The following is a 22,029-nucleotide window of genomic DNA, read 5'->3' on the forward strand; positions in this document are numbered from 1 at the left end:
CACATCTAGTCCGCACGGCAGCCCTGCAGGACAGCTTTATAGGTGGTTGGATAAAGAAAGGAGGGGGTTATGTCTTTGAAACTGATGTCAGCTACAGAGTTGCTTAATCCAGAGTGTCAGGTAAAGTCTAAAAAGATGGAGTTGTTGGGTTCCTCGTGTTGATCCCAGAGTGACCAGTGTGGTCATCACTGGGGTTGAGATTTAGGGCTTGTTTGTTACCACAGAGTAACCTGGCCCATCCTGACAGATGCAGCCATTCTTTTAATAACCACAGTGGATTCAGGAGTCGACACGCAAAAGCACATTTTGCAAAATTATAAATTGAGGGGGAGTTTATTTTGGCTTGTGGCTTGGAAAGAGAAATGAGTGTAGTAAACCAGGCTATTAATCTTGGGTTGGTTGATTCGTCCATCAAAATCAGTTCAAGGAATCAGGTGAAATAAATTAATAAAACATTACCTTGTATTTCTGTAGCTCTTTTCTCAATGGAGGACATGGTGCTATGCAAACCTCATACCATTGCTAGTTTTTTTGAAACCTCCTAGAAGGACCGCCAGTTTAAGTAGGGCTGTGTGTTACTGAAAGGTAAAAACAGGAACTAATTCACGTTGAAATCCTTATCCAATGTCCATAGAGATGCCTGACCGGAGTCTTGGTGGGTAGTTTGGACGGGAAGTATGGGAGTGGTGGGAAGGGTGTTTGTAATAGAGGGAACAGCATGGGCAAAGACACAACAGCAGGGAATAGTATTTATAGGAACTACCAAGAACGATACCATTCCTCACTTAAGGGTGATTGGGAAGTCCCATGAAATCTGCATTTCCACTTGTTTCTTTTTTTTTTTAAAATTTTTATTTATTTTATTTTTGGCTGTGTTGGGTCTTTGTTGCTGCACGGGGGCTTTCCTCTGGTTGTGGTGAGTGGGGGCTACTCTTTGTTGCGGTGCGCGGGCTTCTCATGCGGTGGCTTCTCTTGTTGCGGAGCACGGGCTCTAGGTGCGCGGGCTTCAGTAGTTGTGGCACGTGGGCTCAGTAGTTGTGGCTCGCGGGCTCTAGAGCGCAGGCTCAGTAGTTGTGGCGCATGGGCTTAGTTGCTCCGCGGCATGTGGGATCATCCCGGCCCAGGGCTCGAACCTGTGTCCCCTGCCTTGGCAGGCGGATTCTTAACCACTGCGCCACCAGGGAAGCCCCACTTGTTTCTTTATCCGTCTGTACATGTCTCCTTTTTTTTTTCTACCTTGGAAGAGATTTGTGAGTAATGAAGGGCCAAATAAGGGTAATGTTTTAATTGACCTTGTTTACTCTGGAAGATCACACCAGATACCACACTGAATGTTACACACTGCTTATTAGTAGAGATTTTTTTGCATGACTCCGTTGACGCCTCAGTGATCCAGACTCACCTTTGGAAGCGAACTCAGCAGTTCTCTGACAGTGTAGACGGGAACCCGTGTGCTCCTCGCTCCAGGCCCAGAGTCCAGGCCTGGGGGGCTGTGCTCTGTGGGCCCCCTCTGGACCTGTCTTGGGCCCCTCCACTTTCTAAAGAGCAGAATGTTAGATTAAAGGTCAATTCCAAGGTTCTTTCCATGTCTAAAATTAGGTGATTCATTCAGAAACTCTGATGCAGGCACTCATTAATACAAGTGACCTATTAAACAAAAATGTTAAATAAAATGCTGAAGTGGACACCACAGACATTTCTCCAAGTCTGTGGGTTCAGACAGGACCAGAGCTGGGGCATGGTAGCATTCCGCTCTCTTCTTCTGTGCATTAAAACTGAGGAGGGGGGCCTCTCTGGTGGCGCAGTGGTTGAGAGTCTGCCTGCCAATGCAGGGAACACGGGTTCGAGCCCTGGTCTGGGAAGATCCCACATGCCGCGGAGCAACTAGGCCCGTGAGCCACAATTGCTGAGCCTGCGCGTCTGGAGCCTGTGCTCCGCAACAAGAGAGGCCGCGATAGTGAGAGGTCCGTGCACCGCGATGAGGACTGGCCCCCGCTCGCCGCAACTGGAGAAAGCCCTCGCCCAGAAACGAAGACCCAACACAGCCAAAAATAAATAAATAAAATTTAAAAAGTAAAAAAGGAGATACTGTTAAAAAAAAAAAACAACCGAGGAGGGATGCTCTCTCTGTAAACCTGTCTTCTTTTTTTTTTTTAAACAATGAGGAAGGATAGGTTTTTTAAAAATAATTAATTAATTAATTAATTTTATTTTTGGCTGTGTTGGGTCTTCGTTTCTGTGCGAGGGCTTTCTCTGCTTGTGGCGAGTGGGGGCCACTCTTCATTGCGGTGCACGGGCCTCTCACTATCATGGCCTCTCTTGTTGCGGAGCACAGGCTCCAGACGCGCAGGCTCAGTAAGTGGGGCCCACGGGCCTAGTTGCTCTGCGGCATGTGGGATCTTCCCAGACCAGGGCTCGAACCCGTATGCCCTGCATTGGCAGGCAGATTCTCAACCACTGCGCCACCAGGGAAGCCCCTGTAAACCTGTCTTCTAACATGAAATCAGCACCAGGATTTTAGAGAGGAAGCTAGCTAAACCAGTTAAGCTTCTTCTTAACTTGGACCATATTGGTTCTCTCTTGGAAAGGTTTCCTTTATTCTTTTTCTTTTTCTTTCTTTTTTTTTGCTTTTAACCTTATGCAATATCTTTTCTTCTGTAGCCCCCAAATTCGAAACTGTGAGAATCTAAACTCTTTCCAGGCTCTTAGCTCCTGTTTGACTTATCCCTATTGTACTGTCTAAAGCTCTGTATTTCAACTATTGGGTCACACAGCTAATGACCTTATCGTTTTGGCTACTTTGGGGAGGGCTTAAATCTCACCTTCTTAAGCTGCTTATCCAATTCCCTGGTTCCAGGGCTGTGGCCATGTTGGGGGTTCAGAGTAGGGTAAAGGCCCTAGGCCTGGGTTAACTCAGGCTGGACCCATGCCATCTCTTTGACAAGCTGCAATGGTTTGAGTGCATGCCTTGTAGCAGGCATGGTGCCCGGCTCTGTGCTAGCACTGGGATACAGCGATGACGAAACAGGATGGCTTCTGCCCTGCTGGAGCTCACAGTGTTCAGGGAAGTACACAAATCACCATACAATTACAATTATGTTATGTGCTGGAAACAAGAAACACGGGTCCCAAGAACTCTCCCAGCTGGGGATCTGACCTGCTTTGCTCAAAGTTCAAAGGCATGGCCGTGATGAACAGCTCAAGCGAGCTGTTGGAGGCTGGAGGCATTCAGAGTAGCATGTGATCCCAAAGGCAAGACAGGACCAGGTGAAGGGTTCAAGATTAAGTCCACAAACAGCACTAGGGGCCCAGTGATTTGATAAAGTTCAGGACAAGGCTGGACATCTCCTCCCTTCCCCCTCCCCTTGGACTCCCCCAAACCAAAAGGAATGATTCTTTCCCTTTAATTTTCCAGGCCATTTGTCTGTATCAATTTCTTTGGGCAGTTGTGTGTTGATTTGTATTGTAATAAGGTAGTGTGTCTTTCATCCCCTGGAAGGGAAGGCTGTTTCCTATACTCTGTGTGTTCCCCCCAGTGTGTGACCCTGGATGGAATTGTCGATCAATTGGTTCATGAAAGACCTATGGTTTACCAGTTAACCGTAGTATGTGGGCCTCATTCTTCTTGCATCCAAAGCAGCTGCTCAAAAGAAGGCTCAGGACTGATGAGAACAGGAACAGGTAACACCCCAAGGGCCCCTTAGTGCTCAAATTCACCAAAGCTTCCGTTGATTGAGGCAGTTAATGTGGAACGTCTATCAACCTGGGAATAGTTTAATAGATATTAGCTTGTAATTAAAAGTTCAAAATAAATTGACTTTTCTTTTCTGCATCAGATTACCTACTTTTCCTTCTGCCCCTGTGATTCTGTTTCCATTCACAGAGTAACTAACCCCCAAGAGCCTTCTATCCCCTACGGCCCCTCCGGCCCTTCCTCATGCCCTCCTTCAGGTCCACTCCCATTTCCCTTGGCTACTTCCATTTCTCTTTCACTTTTCTCCTCTCTACATGCTTCTCTGTTCGAATGCTATCTTTTTGAACAAATAAAATTGTTCAAAACATTGAAGGAAAGTAAAATTCTTTCATCCCTGCTCTCACTGTGTTGTCACTGAGTTTTAACTTCTCTGATCCCATTTGCCGTTTCCCCATAAGTGTAGATATTTTATATGAATGACATTCTATTTTATTTATATACTTTTGTACTTTGCTCTTTTAACTTAATATTCACAAATTTTCAATCAACAAATGTTAATTGAGCTCCTACTATGTACCAGGCATCACTCTAGTGGCTGGGGATAGACAGATTGGTGAACCAACCAGACCTACATCCCTGTTCTCCTGGTGCTTCCGCTTATTTCATATTCACAATAAACATAATACAAATTCTGTTAGGAGGTGATCACTGTTACAGAAAAAAAAAAACAGGGTTAAAGAAGGTTGGGATTATTAATTCATAAAATATTTTCTCATGTTGCTATCATCTTTCTATGTACCTAGGGGTTGCTTATTATCCTTGATGTTGATGGATTATAATTTATTTAGAACCTTAGGAATATAAACTTTAAATCTGGAGAGGGCTTATGAGTCATTGAGAGCAGACCCTTCATTTTCGAAGTGAGGAAACAGATTCAGAGAAAAGAAATGATTTGCTCAAAATTATATGGCCCCTAAGTGGCAAAGCAGGAGCTTTTAAATTTTAATTAAATTGGTTTTTATTAATTCTAAAGACAGTTCTTTCAAACCCAACTGTGCTGTTTCCCTATCGTGGGAAATTTCATTTGTTTCTGGTTTTTATTATACATAATGCTAATATGGGCAGCTTTATGCAAATACTGTCTTAATGAAAGTAGCAAGTTAATTAATAATAACAATAATAACAATAGAAGAGACTACTGTTTATTGAGCACTTACCTTTGCCAGGCAGTGCGCTAAGTGCTTTACGTGAAATAACTTAATTCTGAAAGTGAATACCATTACTTTCCTATTTTAAAAAATTAATTAATTATTTAATTTTTGGCTGCGTTGGGTCTTCGTTGCTGCGCGCGGGCTTTCTCTGGTTGTGGCGAGCTGGGGCTACTCTTCGTTGCAGTGCATGGGCTTCTCATTGCAGTGGCTTCTCATTGCGGAGCACGGGCTCTAGGCGCGTGGGCTTCAGCAGTTGTGGCTCGCGGGCTCTAGAGTGCAGGCTCAGTAGTTGTGGCGCACGGGCTTAGCTGCTCCGCGGCATGTGGGATCTTCCCCGGGCAGGGATGGAACCCGTGTCCCCTGCATTGGCAGGCGGATTCTTAAACACTGTGCCACAGGGAAGTCCCTACTTTCCTATTTTTTTTTTACAGATGAGAGAATTAAGGGATTCAGACTCTGAGTCCAGGGTCTGAGCTCTCAGCCACTGTGATATACAGCCTTCCGAGTCTGAATACTAAAACCGCAAATTTCAAAACCCAAGATAGTCTGTAATGTACATTTTTTTTTTTTACCACTTAAGAGTTTACCAAGACCAGGGCCCTATTAGATTTAGCTGTATGTAATTGCTGTTTTTAGAGTAAAAAGTGGTTGAATATTAGCGATTTCATGTTCCATCTATTATTTTAGTTAACCCTGACAATAGCAGTGAGTTAGGTGGTTATTGTGCCTATTTTATTTTATTTTTAATTTTTACTTATTTATTTATTTTTTGCCTGCGTTGGGTCTTCATTGCTGTGCGCCGGCTTTCTCTAGTTGCGGCGAGCGGGGGCTACTCTTTGTTGCGGTGCGCGGGCTTCTCATTGCGGTGGCTTCTCTTGTTGCAGAGCACGGGCTCTAGGTGCGCGGGCTTCAGTAGTTTTGGCGCACGGGCTTATTTGCTCCGCGTGTGCCTATTTTATAAATGACTAGTCTAGTGTTTTAGATGGAGCTTTGACATTAAGTGGTTTAATTAATATTTGTAGAAAGAAAGGAGGGGTGGGAAGCAAGGAAGGCTGAGTGACTCATGAATATAAACAGCTCTAGGACCTGGGGTCTAATCCTGGCTGCATCTCTTAGTAGCTTTGTGACCTCTAGCAAAATACTTAAACATTTTTGGTACCTTACCTGAACTTTGTTACCTGGAAACTGGGAGCAATGAAATCTTTCTCATGATGTCATTATAAGATTGAATTATAAAACGAGTGGAAATCATTTTTGTTCAAAACCAGCCGAAATGAAACCATTGATCAGAGGTGTTGGTGGTAATAGTTCGTTCTGTCATCATTGTATTTCAAACCAAATTCCTTTCTCTTTTCTCTAACCATGGTATTTCTGGAAAACACATACAAAATCTTTTTTTTTTAAATTGAAGTATAGTTGATTTACAATGTTGTGTTAGTTTCAGGTGTACAGCACAGTGATTCAGTTATATGTGTGTATTGTTTTTTAGATTGTTTTCCATTGTAGGTTATTACAAGATAGTGAATATACTTCCTTGTGCTATAAGTAGGTCCTTGTTGTTTATACATTTTATCTATAGTAGTGTTTATCTGTTAATCCCAAGCTCCTAATTTATCCCTCTACCCGCGCCCCCCTTCCCTTTTGGTAACTGTAAGTTCAGACAAAATCTTTGTTATTTTTATTTTTATGTATTTATTTTTATTTATTTATTTTGGCTGCCCTGGTCTTAATTGTGGCACGCAGGATATTCGTTGTGACATGCAGGATCTTTTTTTTTTTTTTTTTTAGTTGCGGCATGTGGAGTCTTAGTTGTGTCATGCGGACTCTTAGTTGAGGCATGCATGCGGGATCTAGTTCCCCGACCAGGGATCGAACCTGGGCCCCCTGCATTGGGAGTGTGGAGTCTTACCCACTGGACCACCAGGGAAGTCCCACAAAATCTTTTTTAAATGGCGTCGATAAATTAGTGACCGATGACACAGTTAGGGATTCTATTTCTTTACAGGTAGTTTCCCTCTGCCTCCGATGGGATGCCATATAAGGTGGTGGAACAGCAGATTAGCCTCTGTGTGGGTTTCTGGGTCACAGGGTGGTGAGGCCCGAGAATGGATGGCCCACCCAGCCCTTCCTCTCCCTTCCCTCCCTCCGGCACCGTCTCTGATTTTATGTCATCTCAGCCCCACCTTCAGTGACCCCCTCCTGTGCCTGTGCATCTTGACAAGGTGGCCCACCTGCAGGGGGGGTGGGCAGGTGGTCCAGGCAGCGGGCGCCCTGGCACACTGACGGGTCCTGCTGGAGTGGGGTCTGCTGTGCCAGGTGGGCAGAGGGCGGCCTTTTCTCGTGGAGGGTGTGACTGTCAGAGCTGAAAATGCCAAGTGGCTCCGGAACCACACAAGGGGCTGAGAGAGCTGTTTGTGGCAAAGGCCAGCACATCCTTGCGTGCCCTCTTAGACTTTTCTGCAGCCACCTCTGCTTTAAACGGGGCAGTGGGCTTTGGCCTGTGGACTGCTTACGACAGCAGTAAACTCCGTGGACCAGCCCATCCCTCTTGGGAAAAACTTGGCCTCTAAACAGGGCTTGGGAAGGAGAAGTGAAGACGTACAGAAAGTCTTTCTTTTCCTCTTTTTACGTTAAAGTCTTGGCAAGAAAACACGTTCTTTATTTCTGTTGCCTGTATTAGCAGCAGATTCCCGAATTGAACTCCTAGGCCTCATCCTGGCTTCGTCATACTTCAGCTTTTCCGGCTGCAGACAATTTTGCTTCTCTAGTTGACGGGGACTCTAATAACTCCAGGTGGTGAATGGGCGGTGGGGAGTACAGTTCTGTAGAAATACAGCTCTAAAGCAGTACAAACACAGAGGGAAAAAATGGGAAGCTTGTCAAGAAGGAAGTGCTGTATTACAACATGTTACCTTTATGGACATTGAAGAAACCTCCCCTTTAGCTTAACACTGGGAGACTTGTTAAATACTTTGTGGTGTAGCTACATGGTCCAGTACGTACGTATTATAGAGCCTTTAACAACCAGGTGCTGAAGTACCTTTGTTAAGGAAAGGTGACTAAGATAAATCTTGAGATGAACACAGCAGATGATAATTCAGAATATGAACCATTTTTATAAAAATATATGCATTATCTTTATACGGGTATAGACACAGGAAAAAACATTTGGAAGCATATCCACAAGGTATGGGAGGTTGGATCATGGGTGTTTATATTTTCTTCCTTTTGCTCATCTGTATTTTCCAATTTTTTTCTGCAGACAACATGTATTATTCATATAATCAGAGTGAAAGAAAGGTAGAGGGGGCCAGGAATCTCTCTTTTTACCCAAAAAAATCATTCCATGTATTTATTGAGGGTCTCTTAGGAGCTGGGTGGGCACAGTCACAGGTGTAGGAGTGGGCAAGGTAGCCCTGGCCTCTGACTTCACTGAGCTGACATTGTATTGAGAGTCTTTTCTTATTTAAAATGGTTTTTAAGCTCAAAAATAAAAATAATAATTACAGGTTGTGATAAGTGCTATGAAGGAAAAAGAAGCCAGTGATGTATAAGGGGATGATGGAAGGGAAGACTTTATGATGGATGATGGATGATGGATGGTCGACTTTAGGAAAGATGATGGGACCACTTTGAGGAAGCGACCCTTGAACCTGGAGGCTGAGCGACAGCCACGTGAAGATGCTGGAAGGCGTACTGGAGACGCAGGCAAGGACCAGCAGATGCAAGGCAGTGAGAGTCTGCTGCTTTCCTGCAGGTCACTCAGAGGGCTGGTGAAACTTGAACTGGAGCTGCCCACTTGTGAGAAATGTGTTACACTTGGAAATGTGAGGAGGCTCACAGATACACCCTGTAACTGGGGGAGTACGGTCACGTGGACAACTTTATGGCCCCTGAGAGACTGGTGACTGCTTTGCTAAATAACAGGAATGTGTTGGGTTTGAGCTGTCGGCTTTGTTCTTTGGTTCTTTTCGAGGGGCAGCTCTGATGCCATCTTTCATGCTGGACAGGCTTCGAGTGCTGCTCAGGGATTCGCAGGCCTCCTTCCTCATCCTCTTCTGCGTTCATTAAATGCACCCCCTGGGTGGACACTCATCTGAAAGGCATGACCCTGGAGTCTTAGTCCTCAGCCTCGGCTGTGTTGAAAATATTTGGGAAGGCGCCTCTTTGTTCAGGGATTCAGTATTCATTCATTCCTTGAAGAGGAGGAGACAAGCAGTTGAGAGAAGTTCCTGAATGTTCGATTAAGGACAAAGACTGGACACAGAGGCAGCAAAAGCTGTAATCGAGGCGCTTAAACATACTGAATGGTGTATATGAGTTAACGATGGCAGCAGCTATTCACAGAGTCCTAAGAGCGACTGGGCCGTACCAATCAGGAACCATAACAATGTTCAGATCCTTTGACCCAGTGATTACAATCCACGGAACTTATGCTGAAGTCATCATTTTTTTAAATGGCGAGAAACCAAGAAAACAGTGAGGTCTATAATAGCAGCCATAGTCAATAATGACATCGTGCTTTGGGGTTTTGAACATATTTTCCTACATAGTATTTATGAGAGCATCACAGCATTCCTGTGGATAGGTTTTTATTCCCATTTCACAGACGGGAAATGGAAGGTTAGAGAGATGAAGTGAGTGCCCTGCTTCACTCTGGCAGATTCAGACTCTGAACTCCAGCATGTGCACTGTCGCCTGGTGGGTGTGCTCAGAAGCTAAGGAAAATGTTGGGAGTCGAGGAGGCACAGGGAAGGATCCAAGACTGAAAATAATTATTGAACTTAATGTATGCTTCGTTCTGTCCCAAATACTGTACAAATTTTACCTAAACTAATCCTTACAACAAACCTGTGGGGAAACTGAGGCTCTGAGAGGTTCACTTGTGAAGGGTTTTGAATAGACTTCAAAACCCCTGCGGGGCTAAATCCACAGCTAAATAAAGCTGCTTTCAGCTCTGCTTTATTTCCCTCTGCTTCACAAGAATGCATTGCTCCAAGAGGGAATAAATGAATGAAGGAATGAATGGATTAGATGGATTAGGACTTGAGAACCAGCTTCCACAGGGAATTAGACATCAGGATTCCCACGGTTGATAGGTTCTTTTCAACAGCTTTGCAATTTCTGCATGCAATACAGTTGCCCAGCCTCTCCCACAAGAGTTGCAGCTTTGCTGGCCCTTGAGGCTATGCTTTTCCAATACCCTTCCCCTAAAGGCTCTCTTTCTAGCTCAACTCATCCTTTGCAAAATGCCCAGAGCCAAATGAGTCTAGGGTGAACCAGGCGTGCAGGGTGTGGACCTTTAGCAACTGAAGGAAACAGAGCTATTTCAACATGATGAAATATTCTGCAGCCATTAAAATGATAAATGTGACTGGAGAAATAGGAAAAAGTATTGGGAAATAGCTGCAGACATCTGAAGATACCAACTGAAGCAATGTGCGTTTACAGGGATAAAGGTTGAAAGAGAACAGGAATGAAAACTGTGTAAAGGTTTTGGGATTGGATGGTGTCACCATTCAATTAGTCCACTAAGCTAGGAACCTCAGGGTCATGCGCCATAGCTCCTGCTTTTTCTTCCCCTAGATTGAGCTAGTCACAAACTCTTGTAGATTCTACATCAGTAAATATCTTAATTCTGGTGCCCATTCTTCCTCTCCATTGCTAGTTTCCTAGAACGGGCTCTTATTATCTCTTGCCTGCACTTCACAACAGCTTCACTGGTCTGCTGGTCTCCATTCTCTCTCCCACTGTAGTCCCTATTGGACACTGTGGTCAGAGTGATCTTGATATAAAACACATCTGATTATGTCTCTCCTTTGCTTAGAAGCTTCTATTTACCGGTGGTTGCCTTTAGGAGGTAAGTTCATACTCCTTAGCTTGGCGTATGAGGAGGTCCTTTACAGTCTTACCACCCCAGTCTTCACCCCAGCATGTGTGAACTCCTCTTCCTTTGCCTCTGTGCCCATGTGCCTTTTCTTCTTGGCCCTTGCCTCATCTCTTCAAGACCAAGCTCATCTTCTCTGAAGCCTTCACAGCCATTCCAGGGAGGGTTAGTTCCTCCACCCTCCTAAATTACAACGAATCATGCCATGTTGTAATTGTGAGCTTATAGCCCTTCCTTTTACGAAATTTTGAGCCCCTCTAGGGCAGGGACCACATGGCTTACTGTCCTCCACCCTAAACTCTCAGCATGGTGTCTGGGACATAGCAGAGGGGCAAAAACATGTGTTGACTGAATGACTCAATGACTGATTTTGTAAAAAGTAAAAGAGGAAATGCGAGTCAAGGGCTGATAGTACAGTGCTTGACACATACTAAGAACTCAAAAGAATGCTAGCAAGCCACCATGATTAAATTATCATTGGAGCTTAGTGCTTTTATGTAAACATCTTTTTTTTTTTTTGCATCCTTCCGCTTGTTTTTTCAACCTAAAACTTTGACCTCAGCTGAAATGTGATTACATTCATGCAGAATGATGAGGAAAGGATCGTGGAAGAATAAATTCAGCACTTAGGGTCTTGTTTTCTGTTCCTTCTTTCAGGACATCCCCCATGGGGTAGTGGTAGAGCTTCCTCATGAGTTCTTACACAAATCAGGAACAGGTCTCAGGCTGATAAGGACAAAGGTGCCTCTGAAAGGGGCACTGCATCCTCCTCACGGGACTCATCCGATTTTATGGTTATCACTCATCACATGGACTGTTTTCTTTGCTGGACGGTAAGCTCCGCCAGGCCAGCATCACGTCTATGTTGCTTTCCAGAAATAAAATTAGAACCAATGGATGACAGTTGTTGGGCATCAGATTTCTGATCAGTGTAAAAGAAGAGGCTCCTCACAATTAGAGGAGGCTGACCATTGTGATAATGAGCTCCCCATAAATGGAGATACTCGAGCTAAACTGGATGTTCAGGTGTTGAGGATATTACAGAAGCGATTTCTGCTCTCAGTGGGAGATTGGGTTACAGGTGTGTGATTACTCAGAGCTCATATCTAAGGGACTGAGCAGGTGTAAGAACTAGATAGAGTTCAAATAGAGGACAGTGGGTCGATATGGACCAGGGTTATTTAAGAGTGGGTGTCAGTGTGTCAAACAAATGGACCAGAGTTCTTGGATTGTGAAGACTGTTCTCTCAGCATTAGTGTTTGCAAAACATCAGCTCCCTGTGTTTAATTGAAATTGATGAAGATTATAATGGATACAGTGTAGGACCCCCCAATCATCCATAAGTATGATAATTAGGGTAAAAGTATGAGGCCTAGGACTCTTGCCCTTAGAGTGTGCCTTGAAAAGGTCACCTACTCTCTCCATGACTCTCTTAACAAGTTTCTTTGTAATATGGCCAATATCACTTGGTCTCCGTGTAACTCAAGAGGAAGAGGAAGACAGAAGGCTAAATAAGGTTAAGGGCTGCCCTTCTATACTTGGGGCAAGGAGTGATTTCTTGGCTACATGTGCTGAGGCCCAGATAGTTACTGGGATCTTACCCATTTGACTAGAACAAGGGTTCATAATCAGGGTTTCACAGATAGGCTTCCTGGATCCAAAAATCTCCTGAAATTGTGTGCAAATTTGTGTGCATGTATGCATTTTCCTGGAGAGAAAAGCGCATACTTTTATGGGATTTTCAGTAGGGCTCTTGACCCCAAAATGTTTAGAACCATTTACCTCCATAGTAACGATCTGCTCCGCAGTCACATTGAAAATACCCCTGGGAGAGGTAACGTTGTGATCGTTTATACGTTAGTGTTAATGAAAAAATCTGAGAGTTTCATAACAAGATTAGGTTGAGCTAGCTAGATGGGATGTTCTGGTGTTGTAGGTAAAGAGGGAGCATTTATGCTCAGAGTGAAAAGGGAATTAGGGGAAAATGAAGAAGCTGCGCCCTCTGTCACATCCAACTTCTCTGTCCATCAGATATCTTTGCCCAGAGCAGACCCCAGAACATAGTCTCGTTTATCTGAAAGTGCTATGGGTAGCACCGTACAAGTCTCACGTGGCGCCTGATTTCTGTCCTCAGACTGATTATTTAACACCTCCCAAGGGCGTCTCCAGGATACCTTCGCAGGCGATACCTTCGCACCCCCAGTACCTCTCGGCTCTGGGGAGCCTGCTAAGCGCATCTGCCGTGTCAGGGAGTGTGAGGCTCAGTACCTGGCAGAGAGGGAAAGGCGTGCCCACCAGCCCAGCCATTCCACGCGTGGGGGAGTGATGGTATGTGACGACTTTGATGGGTTCAGCACAGAGCCCCGATCCGCGAGTCTCGAGTTCCAGTTTCTAACATTTCTGAGTTCGCTGACCTGAGGCAGGTCACCGTTACCCTGAACCTCAGTTTTCCATCTGTAAAACGAGACGGCTGCAAGACCCCGACTCACCCAGATGCCATCTCCGCGCGAAAGTGCTGCCCCTTTAAGGAGGGCGGGGGGAGCGGACAAGGTGGCCGCGCCCCCTTCGTCTCCTAGCTGAGCCCTCCGGACCACCTGTCTTCGGCCTCGCCCCGCCCCCTTGGGGAGGGGCGGGGAAGGAGGGGCGGGGAAGGAAGGCTGAGGATTTACCTTACGGGGCGGGCGCGCGGCGCATGCGCACGGCCGGACAGGTCCGCGGCGCACTCACTTCCTGGCATTCCCCCCTCCCCCTCCTCGCCGTTACCCTGTACATCCGGGTCACTTGCCCTCCCAGCTCCCAACCGCCGCTGCCGCCGCTGCCGCCGCCGCCTGGCTCGTCGCGGCTCCGCCACAGGGGCAGGTGCGGAGGGGCTCCCGGTCCGGCCGCCGCCGCTGCCCCGCTCCGGGCCCGGGGCTCCCCCTAGCGCCGCTGAGGAGCTGCCGTCGCGGCTCGAGGAGCGCGGAGGAGCGGGGCTGAGAGAGCCTGGAGGTTCGCGCGGAGAGTGAGTGATTTATTTTTACCATTTTCCCCTCTTCCCTCACAGTCCTCGCTTTCCTGCTCCGCGCGCGACCCCATTTTGGCGGAGAGGCGGGTGCGGTGGGACCGGCGCCGGTGCGGGGTTTCCTCATCCTCTGGCGCGGGGGCCCGCCCCGGCGCTGCGGCTGCGTCTCCGCGGGCGCCCCCGGCCCCTTCCTCCGCGACCCGGGCCCCCGCGGCACTCATTCATTCGGATCTTCCTTTCTTCCGCCGCTTCCTTCCACTCGCACCTCCGCGCGCGTGCTTGCCGCCCCCTCCCACCCCCGAACCCTGCCGCCGCCCGTGACCTTTGGCTCCCCGGGTTCTTCCCCCCCCGCGTCGACGTTCGCCCCCTACCCGCAGCTCCCACCGCCCTTTACTCCTAGCGGCCGCCTTCTCTCCTTCCCTCTCTCCCGGTGCTGGTCCCTAGTCCACACCCCCTTCTCCCTCGGACTCCGCCATGCCTCGCCCGGACACCCGGCCCTCCCGGTCACCCGCGTGGAAGTTGGTGCCCCCATCCCTTCCACCTGTGCGGCCAGACCGTCCACCTTAGGTACTGCGTTGACCTCACTTCGCAGCATTTAAAGTCCAGATTCTCAGTCCTAGGGTGTGGTCTTAGTGTGTTTTGAGAACACACATTTCTACTCTAATTACCCAAATCCATGACTGTCAAACTGTAATGGAAGTGGCAGTTGCTGTGTGTGTGTGTGTGTGTGTGTGTGTGTGTGTGTTGTCCGCATGGCTATTCTGGGTCGTACCAAATATCTCCTTTCGCTCTTTCTGCCCCCCGCCCCGGAGAAGTATGTATCTATGATGGATTAATTTGCTCTGAATGTAAAATTTGGCGGAAGATTGTTACTCTTTCGATTCCTCCACGTTCCTTCCCGCGCGGTTCCGTGACTGATTTGCAACATTACCTCTTAATACTGTTTGTTGGTGAGACTTTTTCTCGGCTCATTTGTCAACATTAGTTACTGAGTGGCCCCCGGTGTGCCGAATGCTGATGAAATGCCTGAATTCGTGCAGTACCACAAAACGCCATTCTGGATAAGACAGATTTGGGGCATTTGTTTACACTTTTTTTCCCCCCTCCTGTGAATTTATTGAGCTTGCCATTTTTTTACTCCTTAATGTTTAATGTAGAGAATGAGTATCAATTTATCAATTGTGTGTTCTTACAGTCTTGCCATTTGGAAGACTGGCATTCCAGAGGAGTGTTTGGAATAGCTGAAGGAATTTCAGTCACTTGGGTGTTCAGGGACTTATTGCAAATCATTTTAGACTAATATATCTCAAGAAAAATACACTGATCCTTTTAATTCTTTAATTATACTTAATAGAAACAGAAGCTTTGTGTCTGAAACAACTTGATAATTGGGGCTTATTTGATAGCCTGCTTGTAAAGTGTTGCAGTTAACTAAAACTGCCTGATTCAGCATTCATAAAATGAAATGACAGCATTTTTTTTTTTTTTATGTGACATTCATAGTCCATAATGATGAACTCCAAGGAAGGTACTTAGTCCTCAAGTACACTTACCTGCGTATCAGTGTGATACAATTGCTATCAATATTAATAGCATTTTCCTAACAGCCCTTTCTTCTGGGGAGCTAGGTACTAAAAAGGTGGTTTGTTGGTTGTCCCCTTTCAGGTTTTGGATGACCACTTTAAGCACTAAGATTACTTAATTCAGAGTCAAGATTGCATTTTTTTGGCAGGGCAATATTGCTAGATAATATATTTTTTAAATTCCTTAAAACTTTAACAGTTATGTAGCTACTTGAGAGGAAACTCTTGTTTTGTAAAATGTAGGATATATAGTATGAACTCTAGATTATTTGATAATTGCATCGAGGCTAGATTTTTCTCTCCTAAGAAAATGGTTCATCAGAGGGAGGCATGATTAGTAATTGGTCCTAGTCGCTTCAGCAAAAATGCAGTTTCAGTTGCTGAGTAAAACTAAGTGAATGTAGCTTATTTCTGATAGGTTACAGGTGACATGTAACATCAAATTTAAGATTTATTTCTCTGAACTTTCCCCCCAAAATGGGTAAAAAATTATGTTAGTGTCACTCTTGAGATTACTTGACTCATTTGATGTGGCCATTTACCTTTACTTAGTAAGTAATTGATTGAGCAGTAGAGAGGGATGCTTATTTCATTTAATCCTAGTCTCCATGGGGAAAATATTGTACTGTCACTTATATGAGGTTACTTAACTAATTAAGTATTGATGCACTCAACCGTTAGAGCCTATAATTTGCTCTTTCACTGTTCAAGGAAAACAAAATTATAAAATTTCAAAATATTTAATAATATTGTTAGTGGCTTGCCCACTCTTACTTTTGGTCTCTCCTTTTCTGTTACTACACCAGAGTTTAGCACAGTGCCTGCCTAGTGCACAGTGGATATGCAGTAAATGTTTTGACTAATTGAATGAATGGCAGGGTTGCAAAGAGTTTGACTCTAACATTGTTTTGCAATTATGTGGCAAAAGTTTTGGAGAAAGATGTTGATTGCTCTCAGCTGCAGTTTTTTCAGGTAACTTGTACATTTTGAGGATTGCTATATTTGATTATTTTAAACTGCTTTGAAATCTTTGGGGAGAAAGTACAATAGACATTGGTTTGTGTTATGCTTTAGTTCACTGAATGGATTTGTTCACTTAGAATGGGTATTTGATACATGTATCTTGTCAGCATTCATGAGCAGTGGTCAATTCAGATAATTTCTGTGCATTTAAAGTTTCTAAAAGTCAGCATAAAAATTCTTGAATGTGTGAGCTCATGTTATACTATGATCAGTTCACTAAATTAGGTTAATTTTTCAAGGAGCATTTTTTCATATAGTAGAAATGTAAGGAATAATCCAATAATGTGGCAATGGTTACTTAACATTTCAGTGGTGGTGATGATAATGACATTATTAGTAACTAACACTTACCTAGTGTGTGCTTCTTGCCAGGCAGTGTTGTAAGACATTTAATCTTTACAACACCATAATGCTAATAGGTGTTAGTATTTACATTTTACAGGCTGGGAAACTAAGGTTAAGTAACAAAAGTGACACAACTACTAAGTGGTAGATCTGGGTCTTGGCTCTTAATTGTTACACAGTGAACACCTCTGTGCCAAGTTCTCTGTACACATTAAGTTAGTTTTATGACAGCTGTGCAAGGTGTAGGTTAATTCCTAGTTAATTGTTAATTAACATTAGGAAAGTAAGGCTCAAACTGCTTAGGTAACTTGTCCAAGCACATGCCCAAGTAGGATGAGGAAGGCTGGCATTTAAACCCAGGCCTCTGTGACTTGTAGTCTTCCCTAAAATTCTGTTTCAAAGTACTAATTTGAGGTCCTGTATTTTATGTTATATATTTAGAAGGCTTACTTAAAGCAGCAGATCTCCAGACTTTTTCACCTGCCACACAGGATGGATAGTGTTCACTGTTCTTTACTCTCTGAGCACACACAGGATTATGATTTCCTGCTCGCTGGCTGTAGCTTCGCCCCTTCCACACTCATGCAAGTATATTGCAATGCAAATGAGTGACATTTGTAAACCTATTTAAACAAGGAAATCATTCTAAGAATTTTGATTCTTTAACTGTACGCATTTCTTGTGACATGTGCCACTTCCTGATTGTGGTACCATGGGTGAAAATGGCTGTTTACAAAGACATTGGGTGATTTTGTTTAAAAAGAAGACCTAATGCAAAGATGTATTTTTGTATCTATTTAATTTGAAAAGATGATGTTCTGTGGTACTATTCTGTGCAGCATTGTGAAGCTTTCAATCCTGTACAGTTATTTTCTGCCATGCAAGTAATCTCTGCTTGATGTATTCTAGTTGGTGCATTATGTCTGGTCTATGTTAAATTTAAGCTGATACACTTTTCACTGTGTCTACATATACTGTGCCTAAAATCCTCCTCCCAGTTTTAAATTGGCGTGTTCTCAGATAATCCAAATTACACTGACTACTAAGGTCAAACAGTTTGAGAAAACGCTGTGAAAAAAAATTCTGACATATTCCTAGATATTATTATTTGGGGGATTATTTATGCCATTTTTCTGTTCTAAGTGAGGGTAGTGGAGAATTGAAGGCGCTAATTTAAATGAAAACGGAGAATAACTAGTTCTTGAAGTGCACTTTTGTAGTTTGTTGACTTGTGCTCTTTTTTTTTTTTTGGCCATGCCGCATGGCTTGTGGGATCTGAGTTGCCAACTCAGGATCGAATCTGGGCCCTTGGCAGTGAAAGCGCGGAGTCCTAACCACTGGACCGCCAGGGAATTCTCAACTTGGCTTATTGATAGATTCTACTTGTAAAATTTTAGTATGTATGGACAAAAACATTGCATTTAAGCCCTGATTTGCTCTTGTCTGATAGTATTGTCAGATCTATAAGATAGGAATAATACTATCTCTGCTACGTGCCTCATAACACTCTTGTGAAATTTTTGTATTAATTTCAATGCAACATAATAGGGAAGGATGTGATGCATTTCTAAGTCGAATGTTCATTACAATTCTTTTTTGGTTTTGATCGTTTGTTTTCTTTGACACCTGGCACAATACCTGGTATATGATTGCCATTAATTACCCAAGTAGTTATTGAGCACATAAGCAGGGTTATATAACAGTGAATAAAATGTTAGGGGTCCCTTTTTTACAGTAGAAGAAAAGATAGAGAAAAATAGACAGTATGAATTTCGCAGGTACCTAATCTTATTTTATGAGTCAGGATAAATGCCCATGTTGTAATGCCATCTAAATTAAGATCTGAAGAGTGGACCATTAGTCAGTTGGGCAGAAGGGAGAATGCATGTGCATCGGAAGAAGGAGAGGCCAGAGCCTGGAGATAAGAGAAGTCCTGTACATCTTAGAGACGGTTATTGGTTCTGTATGGCAGTAATACAGGTTATAAAGGAGGTGTGAGAAAGAGGTAGACAGTAAGTAAGCTGTAAGGCTGGCTGAGTCATGTTAACAAGTTCAAGTCAGTTTGGACTGAAGGCCAGGGGAAACCATCGTAGGACTTTAAAAGGGATGAGAGTGAAATATTCATTCGTCTTTTCAGAAGATTGTTCTGACAGCTGTTGGAGAATGGATTGAAGGTAAAGTAAGATTGAATACAGGCGAGCAAGTTAAAAGGCTGTTGCTAAAGTCCAGGAAAGAATTGATAGTGATCAGTACCCCTATTGACAATGGAGGGGTGATGTTAAGTCTACAAGATTTGATGATTAACTGGATGTGGGCTCCATTGAACGCATAACTTTGTGTCCAGTGGTAGAGTAGAGGATGAATTTCCCCCAGAGGGCTCACTGCCACTTTTTCATGTAAAGTTGAGATGTGGGGCTAAGGCAGTCCAGCTATATTTGCAAATACGCATTTTCAGTTGACTCTCCATATTGTTAGTCATTGAGTATGAGTTGATCCACCCCAGAATAGGAATATCAGACTCGAACTTATGAGGCCTCCATGAGTTAGGCATTCAGTTTCCACAAGAGCCCAGTAGCAAGCTAATAGCTGCTTAACAAAAGGAGCGTGCCTGATAGCTGTGTCAGGAAGGCAGAAGAGTCCAACCCCAGGGGCACCTACAGGTGGCACCTTTGTCAGAGGCTCCAATCAGTAAAATCATGAGTCACAGAGACTTGTGACTAAAAATGGTTATGAGGGTTGTGGAGCCCCAAAGGTACTAGAATACTAGCACTTTTCTACATGCAGCCCTTCCTGATCGGGAGAATCCCCTCTGGGACATATAGGAAGGGGAAGTACAACCGTATACCACATAAGTTCCTACTATACATGAGGATGGATGTAGAAGCAACAACAAGAGGACATTGGATTGGCCCAAAGAGCCCCAGCAATAAGTCGCTTCATTTCCCTTCCCTACTGTAAATCCTGCCCAAACCCTATTAGCTGAATCTGATGTCCCTTCCTCTGTGGGACCAGATAGGAGGGTGTTTGTATCCAGGAGAGCCATAAAAGTTTGAGTCCCTCTCTAAAGTTTCCTGGACAGCTTCTCAGGGGTTTGTATGGCCTTCAGTCCTTCTTGGGGGTCAGGGAGACCTCAGCCCTATCCCTTATTATTTTTCTCTGTAAAGCAGAAGAGTTTGGGGATAGTAGTAGAGAGGGATAGAGAAGGAGGCAGGAGGGAGAGAGCAACTCTGTGCCAGGAATCAAGGCTTTGTATTCACTTTTGGTCATTCCCTTGTGATTCAGCCAAAAGAATTTCTAATACTTTTGGTCCGTCTAAAGCTCTATATTGTCAGCAAGGTCATCATTACTTACACAGTCTGTTTTAGCTTTGGGGACTCTGGCTCAGCAGTCACGGCTTTTCACCTGGAGACACAACGCTTGTTGCCCATCATCATGACACATCCCTTCCTCTGCCAGCCCAGGGGAGAATGAGTAACAGCCAAGTCACCATTTCAATGCCTGATTTTGATCCCACTTCTCACTGCGCTGTTTCCAAACATGAACTCAACTCCTTTCATTAACCGGACAGTGGGGATCCTTATTCCCACCTTCTGTCCACCCACCAACAGGATCACTCTCTGATTCTAGTGTGTCTTCTCATTTCCCAGAACTCTGACCTCAGGGGGCCTTTATTCTCTCTCTCCTAGGAAGTCATGGCTATGTCAGTATCCCATTCTTGTTGCCAAAACTGCAGAATCATGATGATCTGAGATCTTATCCTACTTTGAAGAGAATAAGTTTCCCTGCCACGTTTTCATGGATGCTGGTAGAAGACATGAGACTCCTGTGTAAGAGATGAAGGACAGTTTATTCCTCTCAGTAATAGTAGTAGCCAGCGTATCAGCATTTGTAATGGTTTCCTGATTCTCAGGCACCCATAGTGGTCCATATTGGAGAGAAGCCCTGCGTTTAGGGAACCCAAATCTTTTGTAATGAGCAGTAAGCAAGTCTGTCCTTTGCTCTAGAGGGATACATTATACGGGACAGTAAGCATGTCCATCCTTTGCTCCAGAGGGAGCCACTGTCTTTATCTTTCAAGGCTGTTTGCTGCACGGATGTCCTTGAAAATATAGTTCAGTTCGAAGCAAAAGGCAGTTGGTACCTCTGCTTGCAACATATTAACAAGACAGACCTATAGAGAATTGTTTCCCAGCATATGTAAATTACACTTCAATAAATCTGACTTTAAAAAGAAGCTGGCATATACTAAGAACACAATACGTATTATTATTGGTGTTCATGTCCTTGATTTGTTTTTGAGGGCAAACCTCTATGCAATGACTTCCGTGGAATTTTGGGATTAATTTTCTCCAAGGTAAGTTGCTAACCAATAACATTTACTCAAAAAGTAATGTCTAACATGTTCAGATGCCTTTTGATTTGAAAAAAAAAATCATATGTAGAATTTCAGGAACATTAAAGTGAAATATGAGAAAACCACCTTGGGTTGCAAGGAATGGGACCACTTTGCTTTTCTTTATATCAAACTACATTGCTCTACTTAGAATTCTGGCAAGTTTTAAGAAACAAAACAATGTTAATTAAGTACAGTGTTTTTTTAAGTGAGGCTTCTTTTTCTCTAGATCTTGAGACAGTATAGATTTAGGGGAGAGGCTAGCATAGTTGGAGGGAGGTTTAAACTTGCAGTTTTTCATGTTTGTTTTGTTTTTTAAGGGGGTAGGGCTCCATTTTATCAACTTGCATTTTCTAAATCCTTCTTTCCAGTTTTTTTCTGTAAACAATACTTATAGAAGTATTATTTTGAAAGCTGGCTTTACTTGCTGAAGATTATGTTTGAACTTCTTTTGACTTAAATATTTAATGTGTTCTGATATTAAGTAAATATATTTATCCAAGTTGTTTTTAAAGGTACAGAGAAGTCAGCTTCATTTATTCCATTCATTTGGCTTAAAGTGTACATGAATTTAGACTTGGAAATGTAAAATAATCTTCTAGTTATGGTGGCACTAGTGCTCAGTTGCTAGTGGGTAAAAGTAGGTTGATGCCTAAAAATGAAAGGCTGAAGCATTTTGGAAATAGTCTTTGATAAGTGGGACTTCCTATATTAAAATGTGAATATAATTAAACTAAAGCTTTTCTTTTTATTTATAGAACAGTATGTTGAAGCAATAGTCAAAATATGTAGCCTGGGGTTGGCAACCCTCTGAAATGGGTGTGCCTAAGTTCCATTATAGTATGTGTCATGGTGACAACTGGCCAGTGTTCTGTCTTTGGTATGTGTCACT

General features: G+C 43.9%; 1 protein-coding gene across 11 annotated transcripts in view; it reads left to right on the forward strand.

Moving 5' to 3' along the window:
• Positions 1–22,029, forward strand: part of CYRIB (CYFIP related Rac1 interactor B) — a 153,492-nt gene that overhangs the window by 52,822 nt on the left and 78,641 nt on the right. For 3 of the 11 annotated variants that reach the window (XM_057532188.1, XM_057532189.1, XM_057532190.1), the window contains exon 1: positions 13,514–13,793. The exons of 7 other annotated variants lie outside the window; for them this stretch is intronic. The gene's annotated coding sequence lies outside the window, so the exon portion shown is untranslated. Of the gene's footprint in view, positions 1–13,512; positions 13,794–22,029 lie in introns of those variants that run through there. One more of the 11 variants, XM_057532192.1, reaches the window with a different exon arrangement.

Source organism: Balaenoptera acutorostrata, chromosome 17, assembly GCF_949987535.1.
Source record: "Balaenoptera acutorostrata chromosome 17, mBalAcu1.1, whole genome shotgun sequence".
Taxonomy (NCBI): Eukaryota; Metazoa; Chordata; class Mammalia; order Artiodactyla; family Balaenopteridae; genus Balaenoptera; species Balaenoptera acutorostrata.